This window comes from Plectrocnemia conspersa, unplaced genomic scaffold (assembly GCF_051122295.1).
Source record: "Plectrocnemia conspersa isolate PC_06_02 unplaced genomic scaffold, ASM5112229v1 ptg000010l, whole genome shotgun sequence".
Classification (NCBI taxonomy): domain Eukaryota; kingdom Metazoa; phylum Arthropoda; class Insecta; order Trichoptera; family Polycentropodidae; genus Plectrocnemia; species Plectrocnemia conspersa.
Genome location: NW_028277174.1, coordinates 20,850,526 through 20,863,797, shown reverse-complemented (window position 1 = coordinate 20,863,797; position 13,272 = coordinate 20,850,526). Strand labels below are relative to the sequence as shown.

At 43.9% G+C, this 13,272-nt stretch overlaps 1 protein-coding gene and 1 long non-coding RNA gene across 10 annotated transcripts in view; one reads left to right on the top strand and one right to left on the bottom strand.

Moving 5' to 3' along the window:
- Positions 1 to 13,272, top strand: part of pum (pumilio) — a 138,163-nt gene that overhangs the window by 80,543 nt on the left and 44,348 nt on the right. The gene's annotated exons all lie outside the window — the stretch shown is intronic.
- On the bottom strand, positions 4,953 to 11,484 carry LOC148230968 (uncharacterized). The gene is made up of 2 exons (XR_015811192.1): positions 10,224 to 11,484; positions 4,953 to 10,180 (listed from the first exon to the last, which is right to left on the bottom strand). It is a non-coding gene; the product is annotated as an uncharacterized LOC148230968 (long non-coding RNA).

Genomic DNA, 13,272 nt, shown 5'->3' with positions numbered 1-13,272 from the left:
GTACGTCATTGGGGAGGGGGGGGAGGGGCAGATGGTGGCATTTTCTCGAATGCGGGATTTTTACCGCATGGCCTCTGTGTGAACAACTTAATACAGAATTTACTGCCATTGTTCTATTCGATAAAATCTCGTATGGGATAAACAAACGGGAAAAATATTGCTGTGTGAACCCAAAAGAAAGATCCTGGAACGACTTATCCTCGTTAAACGAATTTCCACTGTATGTATATTACTAAACATCTTTTCAAATTACTGTAATGAGCTGTGAACAACCCTTTTATTCTCAATAATTTCGAGCTTTAGCTCCCGGAATATCCTCGCGTTCATGGTAGCTTTTTATGCCAGAGGACATTCGCACTTGCCGACTCATCTATGGCAGTAGCCATCGAGTTTCTTAATACGCTGGCAACGTTCGTTGATCTGCTCAGTGTCTGCTATGAGGAGCTGGTCCGATTAATTTGGTATAATATTTTTTTATGTTACATTTGTTTTAGATAATTGTGACCTTAAAAGTTACGATGGTTGTATTTAAAAATAAAATACAAATTAGGTCCGGCAATGGCTCAGCAGTATAATATTTACATATTCAATCATTTTTGTCTGAAAGTTAGCTGAATTCATTTTGACACTTGTTCCCCGTTGCCGGTTAACGCAGCGACGTCCTTCCTGTCGTTGCCGTCGTCGTCGAAATAGACATGCAATGTAGCGTGTCACTGTCGCCGGTCGTTCGTTTTGTCCGACGCTCCCTTCTCGGGCTCACCTTCGACCGCTGACCGACCTTTGGGTTATTCGAACGTTCAAATTAGTTATATGCGGCGCGGTTAAGTTTCAAACTCTTAATCGAAAGCGACCCGTCGATTGATCGTGCGGCGGTTTTTTAAACATAGTAACGAAATTAGAACGCTCGATGACGTTAGCTGCACACGCCGAACAATTCCCGCATGTTAATTCCCAAATCGCACCAGACCATTTCGCAATCTGCATATTGATATTAATTAACCGTACCTGTTACATCACTGCGTCGATACGTCCCTCGGTCCGCTCCGGAGAGCGAATTTCGTAATTATATTTTTCTTATTCATTAGCTCGAAATAAATAACCTTACAGCGTCGCCCTCGTTTTTCCCTCTGCGCCGTTTTCACGCTGCCGAAGTCGAATCCATCTTTTTTCAGCCTCGCCCCATTCATTTTCTTTCATATTCGCCGGTCATTCAGCGCTGCGTGACTTTTGTTCAGTTTTTTCCACCCCCTTTTTTTAATTTTATTGTTATTTATAGGCGCGTCCGCGCTCAATCATCCTCGGCTTTGGCCGTCGCTCGCGCGGAGACACTCCCTGATTAATGAAACGAAAATGTGACGATTCGTCACGATCTTTATAAGTTGACTTTTGAATCGCCGCGGTGGACGGACGGCGTGACAAACGACATAGTTCCTACGGCGAATTAATTAAGAGCCCCGGGGCTCCGTCGCCGCTAATTCCTCGGCGGAGCTTTATCGCGCGCAATCTGTTCGCAGCCGCGGCGCTCGCGTAAACCCTCGAAGATCCTCTTTATCGCGCAATCTGCCGTAAAACGTCGTTTACTTTGTCACCTGCTCTCCCGGACGGATGCCGTAATTCGGAGAGGCGCGCGGACCCTTCAGCCGCGAGGGCGAGGCCTCGCGATTAAAGGGTTGAAGGGCATACCTCTACGATAATAAACGCGACCGAATCGTTCATTTTGAGCGCGAACCTAATTGATTCTCGACGCTCCAGCTCGACTTAATTAGCGGCTATAGCCGACTATTGTGTCGTTTTTTACTTTTATCGCATTACACGACGTCCGACGAGCGATACATCATTTCGAATAGATGGAGCGAATCGCCTACGTTGGTGTCGCATCGTCGTCCATCCATTCATTTGCAGCGACGCGAGCGGTCATCTGTAATCCCGATACGTGCGACTCGACACTTGATGAATCGACCGGATTATGCGCTTTTATTTCGCCCCGGCCGTCTTTGCGCTGATCAAAAGCGCGCCGCTAGAAGCTTTCGCGTTTGATTGCGTATGTTAATTCGACGCTCGCGCCGACGATTGCGTAAAAATTGATCAAGTCGTTAAAAAATAATTGGACATTCGACGGCGCACTTTGCGCTCGGGTATTTGTGTTTATTTGGACACTTTCCAGAGATGAAATCTCGCGCTGATTGCTAGCCTCTATCGACGGCCGATTCGCTTTGTTACTCGAGTACTCCATAAAGAGCCTCGAATTGTTTGATTTTATTTTGCTAATTGTCGGTCGATTTTAATTATAGCGTTTGTTGTCATTCTGTCGTATGAACCGTAGGTATATGCAAGTATCTTTTTTATTACTTCGGGTTCCACCGCATGGGAAATCTTTGATTTTTCAAGTAGGAAGTCCGAAGCGAACGCGAGATCTCTTTCGAACCTGTTTATGTTTGTTTTTTGGGGCTTTCGCCTCGCATAATTGCCGTGCGAATCCAATTTTCGCCGTTGTCGCGTTCCGATTCGAAAGACATAATTGTGCGTATTCTTTGCCGGGCCTCTCGGATGTTTCCTAAGCGCTTCGCGTTTAATTTTCACCCCCGCGTTTTTAAGAGTCAATAAATTGAGCGTTCAATTTGGGCACGGCGCCGCGCCGATAAAATAATTCCAGCGGAGTTGCCGCGGCCTGGCAAAATTAACTCGGGCAATTCCTCCCCCGGACTCCCGGGCTCGGTTCTGGATGCCCGGGCCGGGCCGCTCCGGGTACTAGATGATGTCTGAATAATGAACAACGTAATCTGGACCGGTTGTCTCGTGATAATTCTTCGCGTCCCCCCTTATCCCCGTATGACGCTCGCCTCTTCTAATCCGGGACCGGCCGTCTCCGAACCCTCCCTTCCCCTTAGAACCGATCGTGAAATATTAATCGGCCGGTTCACCTCGACGACCGACGATTTTTTTGCAATATCGTTCGAACGCCGTTTCGATCCCGCGTAATAGAGAAAGTTGTGCGATTCGTTCAATTTTTAATCCCTTCGCGATTGGCTCTCTCGTCCCCGCGGAGAACGTTCGGCGAAGACGATTTCCGCCAACGGACGCTATTCGATCTCCGCGTTTCGACGCTCATATCGCGTAATCTGCGAGATACAATACCGAACTTGTGCGATCGCAGAAGGAGCGGCGGCGCGCTAAACGAGAAGCGTCGCATCTCGCTCGCGCAATTACGACGGACGTCCCGCGGGCGTAGTTTTTCTTTCGACTACACCTCGTATATTAGATTTTGTTGTGATTATCGACAAAGGCTCGCGTCGCCGTGGCAACGCGGTCGGCAATTAATAGCGGAAAACACCGGAAACGTTTCGTGCTTTGCTTCCCTCTATCAGCCCTTCCCGGCGCGCGCTCTTCGTTCGCCGTGGCTCGAATTCGAAACCGTCGTCGCGCCGTTTGTTATTATTGCGTGCGCGTTTCCATTTTTTACCTCGCCGGATGGGGCGCTTTCGTTCGAGCTTCGATCTGTATTCTCCGCGATCGGATCGTTGTTTTAATAGTTCGCGATAAATAATCGAGTCGGAGAGCCGGCGCGTGCCGGAGCGGCCGCCGCAGACCGACCGGGACGCTCGTGGATTTATAGCTCGATGTTTACTCTGCAGCTCCGTTCCCTCTGGCTTTGTTCGCCGGTTGGAAATCGCGCCCGCAAGGTCCGATATTTAATTCACACGCCCCGACGTACCTCCGCTATCCGTTCGTCCGGCGACTCTTCCTCGGTCTTCTTCGCGGGGCGAAAGCGGGTCGCGTATCGCCCTCCCCTAATGCTGATTGTGAATTATATCCCATAAATTATCGCCGGCGTCCGCCGTAAGCGGCCGCTAATTTCCCGATTTTATTTTGATATATACGTTCCGTTCGTGCGAACCGGAACGTCGGAAAATCGCACCGCAACCGCCGATAGTAGTATCCTTTACTAATTGTCCGGTCTCCGCAGCCGGAATATCAAACCGCGACTCGATTATTTCGCCCTTCTCCCGCAATCCAGGTTCGAGATTCGACCGCTGCATTTCGCTTTTCGGAGTGGATGCGCGCCGCCCGAAACCCCGCCGCTCTTCCCGTACCTCTTTTCACTCGGAAAGTTCAAATTTAATATGAAGAAATGGATTCTCGACCGCCGTCTGCGGGGAAAACCGCCGAGGTGGTGCGGTCGTACGGTTTAATCTCGGGAGTACGTACCGGAAGTTCCGCGGAGCCGATTGTAGCTCTGACTAGATTACCTGCGCTCCGGCGTCGAGGGAAGCTCGCGTCTTCTTTCGCTCTCTATTTAATTGCGTTCGAACTCGTTCCCTCGGAATTTATCGAGTTCGGTCCGCGGCGCGTGTCGCATCGGCCGTCTGAAACTCGTTTCGCCCGGAGCGTTTTCGCCGCCTTTCCGCGCGTAAAGATCAAGTTCAACGCTCCGCGATGACCGGGTTAAACGTTTTAATGCCTTTAACCTGCATCTTTCTCGTAGCCAAGGTCGCTCCGTTCGATACTTGCTCGTGCCGTGCAAAATTTAGATCGAATCTACCTTCCTCCTGCCGCATTGTCATTTCGATTCGGACGGTTTGTACGAGCGTCCGCTCGGACGGCATTACGCATTTTTCTTACCGATTTTTAGGTCGTCGAACCTCGAACGCGCTCAAACGCGATTCGGAGACTGTTTGTTTGATTAGTGACAATATTTTTTTTCTATCAAATTTAAAAAAAAACATCTCGTCTAAGCGCATCGAAAGGTACGAGATGATCGACGTTCGAGCGTATTTTGATTTTCGAGTCGCTCATTATTGCGGGCGTCGACCTTCGTCGCTCGAAGGCTTTCCGATATAATTTCGTTACTGCAAATACGCAAAGATTGGATTCCGATAGATAAATCTCATTCCCGGCTCGCTCGCCTAGAAAGCGCACTCCGTTAAATGCCGAAGGTATCCCAGCGGGTCAGCGGAACGCGATCCTGCATGTTGCTGACCGACACGTCTTCGAGCGTGACAGTCGTGCAATAATTACCGCAAACGTAAGCCGGGTAATTGCGCCGAATACGTTTTATAATTGCATTATTAACCGCACTCGCCGCTTTTACGTAACAAAAGTCGCAGAGAGACGGAGGGGAGGCGGTCGTTCTTTCCGGTTCGTCGCGTCGCTTACGAATAATTCTACGTAAACCTGTTGTCGAGAGGGCTTTCGTTCGAGGGCCATCGGTAAGCAATACTCTCGAACGCTGCAGCGTATATAATATCGCAATCCGACCGGAAAAGTTTACTCTTTGTGTTTGGCATCCGGCTCGCCCAAGTTGTACGCAGGTTTCTCGCGGCGCCGCCTCTTCCGTGTTGATCTTTTCTCCGTTAAATTTGTCCTCCGTATTTTCCGAATAAATATTAGCCAATTTCCCACGGTTACCCCCGACGCCGCCGAGGTGGCGGTGGCAGGCGCCTTCCTTCGAGTTTTCAACTCAAATTACAGACCGCGAATTGTTTTTCTTTGCCGTCGGTTTATCGGTAATTTAAAGTGGGATAACTGCCTCGCTCCATTATTCTCGCCCTTTCTCGATTTACTTGGCTCCCTCCCGAGTTTCGCCCGGGAGGCTTTAACGCTTCGATATTTCAAAGTCCCGTTCGATTTGCTAGCAAATATTTCGACCGGCTGTGTGTCTTTTCGACTTTCGCCGGCGCCTTTTCCGGTGCACTCCGACTCCGCTTCGGTTTGATCGATTACAATAATATCTTTTATGGATCGCTGACGAGAGGTGCGGTGCGGTGCGTGCGTGCCGTTTATTCCGAGTTCCAAGTAAACAAACACATTAATTAGCGTATATTTGAGTATTTTTAGAAACTTGGCCATATTTGAAACTAATAAAACACGCCTTTCTACGAAACGACTCTCAGGCTTTTCGCTTCGAAACGTACCAATTTATTATTTTACTATCCGAGTAATTCGTGAGGGGCTAGTATTGGATTCTGGTGTCCGGACCGCGCAGTTTATTATCTCTCGCAGCCAATTCTCTCAGGGCCCGTCCGCTCTTCGTTGCGACCCACCGCCGCAGGATATCTTATTGTGTATTAAAGAATGCTGTAAAATCTAATGATCTCTTTGCAATTTAAAACTTGTACGGTTCTCGTTTTTAAATAAATATTTACTTTTAATCGTCCCCGTTTTGTCGTCGACCGAATCGCAGTATCGTGGTTTCGTGCTGCCGTTTTTATGTTTCGGTCTATGCGGTTAGCGAAATAGAGTAATCCGCCGCAATCGAAGCGAGCGACCTCTCGAACCCTACCGCACTGCCCATTTTCATATTAACCAAACGAGGCGGCGTTAAAAATCTGCAGGGCTAATTGTCCGCAATCGACGGCCCGGATTAGCGTGCATTTTATACCCTTCGAGTCCCGTGACCCGCGTGCGAACGGGGGCGTCCCGAAGTGGCGAATGGAAAACCTGGCTAATATCGGGTCGTACGTGCGACGGATGGGATTATGTCGCAGGTTTGTTATGCAAAACGCGGGGGACGGATAACCGAAGTTAAATCTCCCCGACCGGGCGGAGTCGAGCGTTTACTTTAGCCCGTTGTGCTCGGCAATTTTCAATACAAAGAGTTATTCGCATGATCCTCGCGGCACGAAAAACTTTCAATTGTGCGAATAACCCGGAGCTTTGCCAAACTTCTTCGCCCATTGTACCGTAATTCCCGTTCGCCGTGTGAACTTTGCATTTTCGATCCCCGACCCCCTAGGTGTCTCGAACTCGCGCTCTTCGACCGCGACGCTTCGTCAATCGTTTTATTATTATTACTTACGCCTATTTAAATAAAGATAGATAGCTGCGGCGCTATCTCGAACCGCAATTTGTTCCTCGTGTACGTTTACCTAATCGACGATTATTTAACACCTTTTTTACGTGACTCCCAGTCGACACTTGTTTTGTCGGCTCATTTTGCCTAATCAGTGTGACGACTATTAACTAGGGCACTTTACCACACGCGATTTCACCCCCTTATATTATGTGTATAAATGCACGCCGTTCTTCCGACGCCGAAGCGTTTACGTTAAAAGAAAAGCGTCAATTAGCGATAAAACTATCGCCGAATATGATAATATACGTTTATCGCGCCTTGGCTTCGATCGGTTTACGATTTGATGAAACGTCTTTTGCAAATTCGCCTTGTTAATTTCGAGTTGTAATCTGCGCGAATCGTTTCGGGCACTGCAGTATCGCATTTCGTCGAAACGGTAACAATTAACAGTGTAAATTATTTGTAGCTAAGGGAGGGTTTTAGTAGTTACCGGCACGCAATACATGTATCAAAACAAAACCGAGACCGCTTCGGAAAGGTCTAAATGTTAATGAGACTACCCGAGTTCGACTCCCCCGCTCGTTATTCGCAGATGATAATAACGACGAACGCGACAAACGACGTCTCGGTGCGTCGATATACATTACCCGGATTGCGATGCTAATCTTTTCGAGTTCATTAATCGCGGGCGATTGATTGATTCCGCTTCTCGCGCGGCCGCGGCCGGCGGAAATCGTTCTTCGGCGAGGAGCCAATCTCGCACTCGGTTCGTCGGCGAGGGTGCGGTTGTGCCGGCTCGTGTCGGGTTCCGAGTCGGGTGCCTTCTTTAATCTGCCCCCTAGGAGCGCTGCCGAGACTAACCCCGCGTCAAACTCGACCTTATATTGTCGCACATGGCTGAAACGCCCGTCTAGTGAATGTGTTTACATTTTTCATCACTCCGACTGTAGTAGCACTGGTGCATAATAAACCGAGCGATTGAAACCGTATTTTATTATTATATCATAAAATCGCGCTAGCGGTGAAAGTTGTCGCAATGCCCACGCGCCTAATGTCGCCGACGACTTCAAGGACTTCGATCTGCATAAGAAGCACTATCGACGTCGCGCGAGAAGTAATTGAAGTTTTCGGTCGACGTAAAAAAACATTGAGCAACATTTTGGGATGGAAATCTGTGTCGTTCGCGTTGCTCGTCGACCCTGGCTCGAGCGTGTCATGCTTTTGCAGTTGTGTTTGATGTTTTTTTTATTTGCCTTAATATCATACTTAACGTGTTTACATTAAATAAATATCATAAATTTATTTTCCAATAAAACTATCCGTGCAAAACTGCACGTCGTCGTCGCTGCAAGATACGTTGCGATCGACGCTAGATATATTTTATTTTCCTTATAAATTATGCATGGAGGTTTACAATGCACGTGTAGCTTAATAAACATATTCGCTTTTTTGAATAAAAAAAAAAGTTTTTCCACTTGAATTTTTTCGACCCCTTTACTTTTCCGCTCCGGTCACGAAACTCCGCGTATGTAATTAAGTGAAAATTCGATTCCATTGCAACGAAATAAATAAGCTCCGAATGTGTAATGCGTATTTTTTATATTCACGTTGTCGAAATCGATATGTATTTTTATGCGAAGCTAGAGCTTAAATTAGGATTCAGAATTACCACTTTCCGTTTTTTCAACCCTCGAAGTTGGCGGGAAATCTTTTAGCGCGCTTCCCCGGAGGTTTGTCGGGTTCCCTCTCCACGACCTCGAAACCGGTAAGACATGCATTATTAGTGAAGGTAGCAATCTGTGTGTGTGACGTTTAACCTATGGCTTCTTCTGGTATGCAGCATCCCCAGGTGTGACGCGCCGGTCGTCGGGGGACGCATGACGCTTCCTTACATTTCCCATATTTTTCGTTTTTTTCCCTCTCGTTTTATATCTCTGGCTCTCCGTCTCTCTCTTCTTATTGCTTTCAAGGGTGAACTGTCCCAATTTGCAAATTGCTCTCACACGTTAGTTTTTATATAAATGTTCAATTTAAACGATCAACCCGTTGATTCGTCGGAACGTTTTCCTCTTCTTTTTTTTTAAATAAAATTTTAATCTACTTAGATCTTGTTTTTCCGACGGTGATTTCCCCGCGGATGAGACAATTTACGTACGAATTAAAGTGGAGAATTTTCATTACGGCGAGAGTCACCCAAGAAGCTCGTCGCCGCCAGGAATGCGCGCGTTTAATTTTAAAACGCCACGCAGACATCATAATTTGTTATTAGAGATGCCGCGCGCGCGAGGTGTAACTAGCGTCGTCTCTAAGGTTTGTTATTCGATAATTCGTTTTCAGTCAACGCGAGCGCGTATGGCGAAACGCTGTAAAAATATGCGCGACCGAACGCACATCCTCGCGGAACATAAATTATTTCGGCCGTAAATCACGCGCGGCAACGCGAAAAATGTCACGCGCCTCTATTTTCCTTTCGTCCGCTCTAATTCACTTTTCAGCACATCGCCAGACGCACCTGCGAAAACAATTATTACCCGTTTCGAACGAAGATCGCGGTCGCGTCTAGCAGCCGACCGGTCATTTGCCGGTGTAATGTAGAAAAATGGCCGGCCGGTGGGGTGTTTCCACTCCGGAGTAATAGAACGAGTGGAGCTCGGCTCTCCTGTAAGGAACGTCTGCGGTATTAGGATTAATATGGCTCTGGGAGCGCCCCGGCAACTTTCTTATGACGACGGAATATTTGCTTATTTATTTGTTCTCTCTCGTTTTATTGTAAAGTTGCTTTTTGTGATTATTTAGGTTGAACTTTATTTCGTCGCTCGAGATTTGCGAATGTCTTAAATCTAGAAAAATTATTCTCGCCACTGGATACTAGGGTGTAAATAAAGGCGAACGCGCAAATCCGTGTTAGTTTAGGATTCCATTTCCAGCTAGTAAAGTGAACATTTTGCCAGCGACCTTCGCGGATGCTCTGTATGGGAGATAGTAGTTTTCAAAATCTCACTCCCGTGAATGTTTTTTTTTGTACGAAGCAAGCTATGAAAAACAACGTATTTGGCTAAATAACCTGCACAACAAGCTTTCAATGTGTTCTATAGCGTAATGTACAAGGCTGTGGGCTTGATTCCCGCAGCAAAATCGATTTTTATTCATCAAAATACATAATTAATAAACACATCTCCCAGCTGCATTCAGTAAAAATATTAAAGCATTAATTCATGATTGTTACTCCGTTGTAACTAACGCATTGGAAGAATGCCAGTTATGTTACAACGATGATTTATGATAAATACACTATTATTAAAGTATTTGAGAATACCTTTTAAAATAATAGAAATCTATTTAAATGGCTCTTTGAGTTGATAAAAAAATATCACGGAAGTCGATACACTAATGAAATGTGTTGATAAAAAAATATCAAGGAAGTCGATACACCAATGAAATGTGTTAGTGGTGATTTAAATAATATTGTTAAGGCGAAAATTTAAAAGTAAATAGCGGATCAATATTATTATTATATAATAAATTAATATATAAATTATGGAAAATTAAGTTTTGCATTTAAAATTATATATACTAGAGTACGCTCGGGATAAGGATGCCGGTTTGTTATTGTGTGCGTGTACATGTATATGAGTGGGAGAAGCGATGTAGCGTGTACTTCGTTGTCTCGCTTTCTCTTTTAAAGACAGTCGCTGATTCGTCAACGCTGGTATTTATCATTAAAGTGCAGTGTGGCACAGAAGTTCGATCTTCTCTAGTGATTTATTTTAAATAATTTTGTGTTGATATTGGTTTAAAACCCAGATATTCCCACTGTCCCATGGGTAGGTCACTAAACTCGTGCCACTGTTTTTTATTTATAAATTAAATTTTAAGAGAACAAAATTTTTTGGGCATATCTGGGTTAATTGATATCAAGTCTTCAAATATACACTGTAAGTTATTCGTTCTGTTACCCGTCGATTAAAATATTTTAATTATTTTTCCATTAATCCGTACGTTGTTAGTTTTTTTACACTATTCTCTGTAAGGCTTAAAAAAGTTATTATTCTTATTGTTGCGCCAATGATAATTTTTTAATTTATTCAATGGATTCTAATGATTTAATAGAGTCGTCGAGCCATTAAACAATCTTCGAATAATTTCTTTCCCCATTTTATATCTTTTTGCTTTTGAAGAATAGCTAAAGATTTCATTATTTTTTTGACTAGTGAAAGATTTTGAATTTTGCAAATATTTAATTAATGACATCAATGTCTGGTTTCTTCGATTATATAATATATTTTTAATTGAGCTACATTATTTAAGCACTTGATTAGATAATTATTCGAAACGATATTCATCAATGACATTAGTAATAGATGGGAAAATCAGTAACGATCGATTGGAATTATAATTCTAATTACTTATTCCGATCTGCCATTAGGAATAGAAACAGTCAAAAACATAAAAAAAATGTTTTAGCAGAAGCTTTTGTCAATGTGGATCGGTTACGGTACGAAAAGTCATAAAAAAACACAGTAGGAAAATCAAATTCTTAAATAATTTGCACTATTTAAAGTACGGTCGCTACCAAAGAGACTCGTTCACAAGAAATGTATAGGTTTGTAAAACCCTTTTATAAACAAATTCCGTGTAGATAGATAGCAACGGGTTTTTTTTTTGAAAACTCATCACATATCATAACAAAATCTGAATAAATAATAAAATAAACTTTCGTATTTATTTATTGATTAGATTATAATGTGACACACGAATCGATACGTATGAATCTAACACTTGTCTGTTACCAATACCTGTATGAATCGAATATTTAATCACAAATATTTACGTTTGCAATGTTGATATTAATCGAGTTACTTTATGACTAGACGCGCAAGCGCACACGGGAGTCGCTCTACGCTTCTCCAGCCCGCTCCGAGCACAGTTAAGCTTCGGGAAAATTGGAGGGCCCGAACAAATCCGGAGGTTTTCCGCCGACAGGTGTCACCGTCCCCGACTAATCCTAGCCCCGCAGTCTAATACAAAGTAAATCACCTGGAAATGGAGCCGCGCACGCCGCCGTTAGGCCGCCGCAAAGGGAAATAACTCATGTCCTAACTAATTTCAACACATTCTCCGAACTGTGAAAAATAAGTTTTATCCGCTGCGAAAAGAGTCGCCTCGGCGATTCGAAGCTGCGACCACTTGTTGGATGGGTCGTTTCGCTCGCTCTCGGCCCGCGGATCGGTGTCGCGCTTGAAAAATCTCGTTTTCCAGAGACGGATAGAAAAGCGCGTTTTATAACTCACTCGAATCGTCTTCTCTTCGCGCGACCGGTTAAGTATTCAAATCTGACTGGGTAAATAGGGACACGCGGATAGATATATGTAAATGAAGTTTAACTGCCAGGCTCTCCTTCGGATCTGTTAACCAAGATCGAAAACAAACGCAGATCGTCAACGCTGCATTCTAATTTAGTTACTCGAACCGAAGTATTTTGTGAAAAGTAATAACGTGCGCTATTGGAATATTTCACAACGCTTCTTTTGGTTATAATATTATGCAGTGAATGAAGTGACGTTGCAAATATAATATATGTCGAGAGCTTTGAGTTGATTTTTCTTGACAACTTTTCAATTGAGAGACAAAAAAACGAGTGGCAGTATGAATGTCAAAATATTTTAAGTGACCTTATTGTTATATAAAAAAACCTGATTAGTAATACTATTCACATATATTATATAACGACCCCGAACGCGGAATTTATAAATTAGAAAATCCATAGCAAACCTTCACAAATAATAGAACGAAAATTAGGTTCAAATCGCGAGTGTGATATTTTAATAAACTCAATTTAAAGTTGGCAAAATTTATATTATTTAGTTATATTTTTTTTTTATAATAGTTATTGCAAATTTAAAAAAATACACATAGCATACAATGTCTGTCCCAAATGCGCGAGGACTAGTTGATATATCTTAGTTGTGGCATGCGTTTTGTAGTTCTAGGTTTTTTCTTTTTTTTTTGTAGCTCTTCTAGTTTGACCAAAATACCGAGCCCAGGGCAGTTGGTCGTTGTTGCATGATAATGAACCAGCACACAAAGCGAATATTGTACGAGAATTCTTGCCTAATAAAGGTATCCTAGTGCTTAGCCATCCTCCGTATTCACATAATTTGGCACCCTGTGACTCCTGGCAATTCCCAAAAATTAAGTTACCGTTGAAGGAAAGACGTCTTAACACCATTGATGACTTCCAAGGTCTTAAAGGCACTTTTCTACAATATATGCTTCGAAATTTTCTATGATCGTCTCCAGCGCTGAATTTTGAATAAATTAATATAATATTACAGAATAACAAACGTCTTCTATTTGTTATTTGATCAATTCGGACTTAGGACAAATTATTATTATGTATAATGATTTTCAAGTTAGCAATTATTTATTGGTAATTATAAATTGGTGTATGGGTGTTTAAAGCCATTTTTATATTACAT